Source organism: Ambystoma mexicanum, chromosome 6q (genome assembly GCF_040938575.1).
Source record: "Ambystoma mexicanum isolate Mex_15411 chromosome 6q, UKY_AmexF1_1, whole genome shotgun sequence".
Lineage (NCBI taxonomy): Eukaryota > Metazoa > Chordata > Amphibia > Caudata > Ambystomatidae > Ambystoma > Ambystoma mexicanum.
The window spans coordinates 658,975,598-658,982,403 of NC_090937.1; the positions used below are offsets into that span (position 1 = coordinate 658,975,598).

The 6,806-nt window shown below is 46.7% G+C and overlaps 1 long non-coding RNA gene across 1 annotated transcript; it reads left to right on the forward strand.

Annotated features, from left to right (window-relative positions):
* Positions 1-3,194: 3,194 nt before the first annotated feature.
* On the forward strand, positions 3,195-4,698 carry LOC138515537 (uncharacterized). Its single transcript, XR_011282060.1, has 3 exons — positions 3,195-3,334; positions 3,635-3,701; positions 3,797-4,698. It is a non-coding gene; the product is annotated as an uncharacterized lncRNA (long non-coding RNA).
* Positions 4,699-6,806: the final 2,108 nt, after the last annotated feature.

Consider the following 6,806-nt stretch of genomic DNA (forward strand, 5'->3'; position numbering starts at 1 on the left):
TGGCTAGGAGCAACATTTCGGCCTTTCAGCTGGACTAGTGCCTCCCCATTGGGACGGCCCTGCGGTTCTAGGCGCTTCCATGTTGCCTTTTCGTACGAGAATGTAGCCCCTGTGTACCATGAAGGAACAGGGCGTCACACAAGAAGTAGCTGGTCATTTATTGCGGATGCAGCCCACAATGGTGAAATGTGTTTTGGAGTTCATGGCCTAATGGCTGTATGGGCTTGGTGAATTTGTTGTGCATTAAATTTCTATTCTGATATGGACCGTGTAGCGTTCTTCTTTGCAAGTGATGTGGCATATTCCTATTTGGGGAGCGATGTATTGTGAGGAGATCTGCATTGGGTTCCAGCTTCGGAGTATAGTTGCGTGGTACTGTGCTGGGCGCGTTTGCCTACGAAGCCCAGTGAGGTCAGGGATAAGGGCTGCCAATATGACTGTTTTAATGATGTCATGCTCAGGGGCGGGGGATTAGCTTTTGTGTAACAGATGCCGGTCAGCCAGGTGGATTGGTGGAATGATGTGATTTTCGGAATATTGCTGGTCACAGGTGCCTGTGTTTGCGTGCGTTTCTTGGTGGGAGACTGAGGTCATGTCCATTGGAATAGCTTCTGTATTCGTGCCATCTGTGCCCTGCAGCTCCCATTGGCCCCTCTTGAGATTCATTTGTTCGTTGGCAGGCATGGATGACTAGTACATTTCACTGGTTGCATTGTGTGACTTCATTGCACCTACGGGGAGTTGTACAATGTGGCCAGGGAGCGGTGTACAGGCACTCAGTGGGGCCGTTTACGGTTGGTTCGCGATGCCGTACTTCTCACCATGGCGGAATGGTACTTTCCGCCGTGCTTGATGGCGTTAGGTGCATGTCCGCTAGGGTCAGAATTCGCGTACCGTTGCGCCATGGTGGTAATTACGGATTGGCATGGCGCGCGCGCGCGTACTTGGTGCAGTTAGCGTTGGCGTTCACTACGGTGTCGCTAATGGCATCGTACTTTGCGGTGACGGGTCATAATCGCACCAAGCGCTATTCGATGGCGGTATTGCATTTCCGCCATCGTTTTTCGATTTCCGCCAGGGTCGTAATGAGGCCCTTTGTCTTCAATAAAGAGTTATAGCATCAAATTCATGGAACTGTGATGGGCTCGCCGGTGGCACTGACTGCAGCAAATTTGTATGTCGAGAATTTTGAGGTACAACACATTTATCAAACTACCAATCCATACTTTTCAAAAATTGCCCTGTGGCGAAGATTTATCGATGACATCCTTATAGTATGGGATGGCTCAGTGAGTTCCTTTCTTGAATTTCTTTAATGGATCAATCAACTAAATTGGTACTTAAAATTTACATCCACACACAGTACAAGTAAAATGGATTTTTTAGACCTCACCATTTGGGTAGACAACAATGAGAAAATACTTAAAGTAAAGCCTTTTTCACAAACCGACTGACAAGAATGCTCTTTTGAGCTTCGATAGTTGCCACCCAAGACACACACGTGAGAATTTACCCTTCGGGCAATTTCTTCGATTAAATACCACATTTCAGGGTGAAGCAGAGCAACTTAAAATGAAATTATTGGACAGGAAGAACCCGAAGAAAATTTTGAAAAGAGCTTATAAGAGATCTACTAACAATAATCAGGAAGCCTTGTTAGAATATCGCCCTAAAATTGAAGAGAAATCAGAAATAGCATTCAAGAGTACCTTTACTGAGAAATCCAACCTAGTAAATAAGGTCATCAGGAAGAATTGGCATACCCTAGCCAGAGGAGATTGCCCATTGGAAACCCCATTGTATGCCTATAAGAGAGCTTCAAACCTTGAGGAACTCTTAACTAAAAATGACATTTCCCTGAAATCTGGAGAACAGAGAAGTATTACAAATACATGGGGCCTACCCGCTGTGGTGGGTCACGCCCCTTGTGGACAATGCATCAATTGTAAATACACTAAGAGAGTTAAGGAGGTAGACTTGGGACTTTCAAGACCACGGATCCAGACTTGGTTCACCAACTACAAATCCACACATGTGATATATGCAGTATGGTGCCAATGCCCTAAATTGTACATAGGCATGACGGAACGTAAAGTCAGCACACGGATTAGCGGACATAGGAGTTGTATCAGAAAACATAATTTAACAGCCCCATTAGCGAATCATTTTGCTATAATGAAACATGATGCGGAAGAACTGAAATGGACGGTACTGTGGCAACTGGAAAGAACTAGCCAAAGTGAAGCGGACACTAAGAAGTTGAACAGTGGCTCATCTGTCTTACTGGATCAGCAGAAAGTGGGTTAAATGAACAGGTTACTGGAAACATTGACACGCCATTCCCCTGAGTTTTGAGTTGACTATGAGTGTCTGAGCTTTTATACACCTTAGCTATTACAACATTGACTCAATACCATTTCGGGTTTGTGAGTTCCCTCCACTCATGTGATTAATTAAAAGCTGAACAGCAACCTTGCGATATATGAACGGATAGAGATGTGTGTATTGCACACCACCGGTCAGGTCAGTCACGATATCAGCATGTGACCTCAGCCAACTGGCTGCTCCTTTTTATTCAATTAAGAGAACAGCAACTATTAACATTTTCAAACAATGGTTTAGCATTGTAGGGCGCTGAAATAAGGGTTACAAGAGTCGAGTATAACAAGCTCGTGATCCGGGTATATACATATACTTTGTAAATGGTCATTGCATACAAGTGGACATGTGAGCCCGTGCCCGAAGACTCCCGAAACTAGCGTGTATCGCATAGACGTGTGATATTTTAACATTTGCCTCACCTGAAAGTGTATAGTTTTGATGACAGTTGGACGAAGTGAAGGCAGGTTGTGCTTGGGTATCCATTTCCCAATAACACATACATTTAGGACGAGTGACGTAGGCACGATCACCTGATCCCACATGCACGCAAAACGTAACATGAGTCACCTGACACACTTACGGAATATTTAGTTGAGCGTAACAGTCCGAACAAACAACACACAGCAACGGATGGGTGGTGAGGACGAGCAGCTAAAGGCACGGATGTGGGAACTCCAGACTCCAAACTTACGGTGAGTGGGGAACGGAATAGAAGTGTTGTAAGTCCGTGAGATATTATGACCAGACGAACAGAGTGCAAGTTTCCTTAATACAGATGGATTCTAATTCTACACTTTGTTATAGACGCCACTAGTTAAGGACTCGGAAGGTGAAGAGGCTCCCACCACAACACGAGCTGGACGGGTTCCGTGTCAGTTCTCCCGAATCTACTGAAGTTACTAGGGGAATTCTTTGTCTACATTTACGAACTGGCATTTGATTGGATCCAGAGGTAATTAACAGTGTATATGTACAACGATGGTCAAACTCCTTGAAAGTAATTGCAATGGCTAGAATAGAGATCCATATAAGATGGTTAAGTGAGATTAGCACCTCGATATGAACACTAACGGGAGTCTTGTAAACAGGCAGGTTTTTGAGGTGCAGTGTTTAGATACACACATGGCAGTTGATGCGGACTAACGGACTGTTACACATATGATAGTGCTACATTGAAATGGAGATGATGCTTCATCCTCCTTCCTCATTTTTACTTCCTTCTCTCCTTCTTCTTTTCTCTCTCGGTTTTCAGATATTGAGTTGTCCATTTTGGAGGCGCTTCCCCTGTGTCTGTGGTCAAGATGAATAGTTAGTACACGGTAAGCCTTAAATAGGTTGATAGAGGTACCTTCTGAGTATAACAGCAGCCACACATGATTTCTGACTGTTTTTCTTCTCTCTCTCTCTCTCCCAGGGTTTATGTTGTGTTGGGCAATCTAAGAGGTTGCAGACGTGGCTGTGCACCAACTACGTTTGAGAGTTGCATGAGCACCCTATCAGGAAGATAGATGTAGGAAGGGCACAGTTGGTCCCCCTGATGAAGTTCACAGAATTTTTATGTAACATGGTGTTGAACGAAACATATTGGCTCTTTGATTATGTATTGTAATAAGTAACAGTACAACAAAAACAACATATTGGGGGTCAGGAGGTAACCATGCCGCTAATAGCGGCATGGCTACTTCCGTACCGGGTCCGGGTTCCTTGAATGAGGAATTACCGGGCCATTCCGACCGTGGAGGGCCCGGTATTTCCCCATTCAGGGAACCCAGACCCTGTGCATCCCCATTCCCATTCAAGCCCCCATAGGGCTCAATCGGAATGGGGATGATGCTAACAACAGGCTCGTTAATAACGGACCCGTTGTTAGCATGCTGGCCTGCTTGCAGGACCCGCTAAGGCTGCCTGGAGACCTCTTAATAGGGCAGTAGGGGGTTAATGGCTCCGCCACCTTTACCAGCGCCGTTAACCCCTTACTGCCCACCTCGTAATGAGGCCCATTGAGTTAATGTATGCTCCCTGGTAGCTATGACAGGGAATTGATCTCATTTAGGCCACTGGTAGAGGTCCACGAGGCATTCCTGAAGCAAGGAAACCCCAGATGCTACTGACTGCTGTGTCACCTTGTACATTACCTATTTGTTGTTTATGATATGTCCTATACCTAATATTTTGCAGGGTGTTAGTGGGTGATTAGTTTTGTTCATTGATGTGATTCCGCTGTCTGTGGCTGCAGGACTGCATCCCTCCCTTGCTCAGCTGTCCCAGGACCAGGAACAAATACTGTGGAGCATGACTATTGGTACACTTTTTTCAAAATCATATTTTTACACTTTTTTATCTGTTTGCATCAATTTTAGAATTGTGTATTAGGCTTGTTTTGGAGGTGTACTAGGTTTTATACATGTTTTTGCCTAATTGTATGTTTTGAGTTCAATGCATTTTTGACTTGTGCGTTCTAATAAATTAGAATATTTTTTCAACGACTTGTTTGGGCTTGGCACCTATTTGGTCCACGGGCCTAGTCTACGACACCTGAGAGGTTAGTAGGAGAGATAGATGTGGACGCTTAGATTCTTTTGTTGAAGATTGTCCTTAGCTGTTCAGTATGAGCCGGATCTAAGCGTCAGCAACTGGCTCCCTTGGTCTCTTATTGGTTTTTGATGTGTTGCAGGACTCCATTGTGATACCCATGTGTGTGGGCTATGCTATTTACATGGCTCTTCATGTATTTTTCTGTCCATGTGCAGGTGATGAGGCATTGGACGCAGAGGAGGAGAATGAGGAGGAACAGGATCCTGAGCCGCAACATAGCACCAGTGGAGGACGTGTTGTGGCAGCCCATGAAAATCCACTGGTGCTACAGGCCATCCGGGGCCTGACTCAGTATGAGTCCACCTCTGATGAAACCAGTTGCTCTAGTGGTGAACCAGATGTGAATTCCTTTATGCTGTCGCAGGTGAGTGCATCAAGTGTTGGTGCTGTTGTAGCCCAAGCGTCTGCAGGGGGTCATGTCTCCTGACACGGCCAGTCAGTGTTGTCATGTCCGTCTGTGGTGGTTATGGCTGCAGGGTCATGCTCCACAGTATTGGTTCCTGCTCCTGGGACAGCTGAGCAAGGGAGGGATGCAGTCCTACAGCCGCAGACAGCGGCATCATGTCAAGGGCCATGCTCCATTGGGTCAGGCAGTCGTGGGGCCCGCACATGCGGTGGCCGTGTTACGGCTGGCGATACAGTGTGGGAGCAGTCCATGTATACTGTTGCACAACAACAGGGTGCTTCCTATGAGATGTTGGCTCAAGCCTTGTATAGGGTGGCCAATTCCATGATCCCAACCAGCAACACAGGTAGAGCACCAGTTGCAGGCATTACAGTCCACATGCCGCTCACACAGGCTGCACATGTAGGCCAGCAACTGGAGCCGACGGGCGAAACTGAGGTCTCTGCAGGAATCCCTGCTTTCAGAGGTTTGGGCCCACAGGTAATCCCTGAGGGAAGAGTTTCTGTCCCTCAGAGCTACACTGGAAGTGCAAGAGGCAGCCCGCAGTACACACTATGAACAGCAGATGCAACTGTTGACTTGTACCATCTCGGAGGAACTCTGTGCATCCCATGAGGTGTTGCATGCGGACCTCCAAGGCTTCATGTTGCAGATGCATTCATTTCAGTCCTGCCTGGCCGCTGCCATGGAGGACCAGGTGAGGGCTATACGTGCTGAACCTCCCTTACATCTACCACCTTCAGATGCTACACAGGAAGGTAGCGACAGCCCTCCCACTCCATGATAGCTGTGCGGCCCATGAGCCCATGGAGGGGTATTTAGTTTCTCAACATCCACACATGTGGGTGTTGACATGCAGCCTGTCCCTTCACCCTCCTGGGTGCCCCCCACCCCCGGCCCAACATGGACATTTTTGATTTTTATTTACTTATTTTTCCCCTTCTGAACCTTGCTGACTTTACTGCCTATTTTCCTCTAATTATTTTAATTGTTGTTCTTGTCCTCACTTGTGCATCTGTTATTCCTTTGTTCAGAGTTAGGCTGCTGGGGTTCCCAGCAGGCAATCTCTGCACCTTCCCTTCTCTTGTCTTACCTGTGGTCTATTGTGAATTAAAGTAACAGTGTGTTGCGTTCTCTTCCCTCCGAGGGCATCCACTTTAGGTTCCGGCTGGACCCATACCGGCTTGTCTTGTGCTAGTACACTCCTTGTTTCTGCTTTAGGGTCCAGACACAGAGGCCACTCCTGCTTCCCCTTTCCATGGGCTTGCAAGGAGTGGTGCCTGTAAAAGTAACTTACACAGAGGCATTGGGCTTCCCTTATATCTGTGGGCAGTTTCGAGTCCAACTTGTGTATCATTATCAGTATACACCCCTAGTGGGATTACTCATTGTTTGTCCAGTGCATGGTTCCCATCCCTTTTTG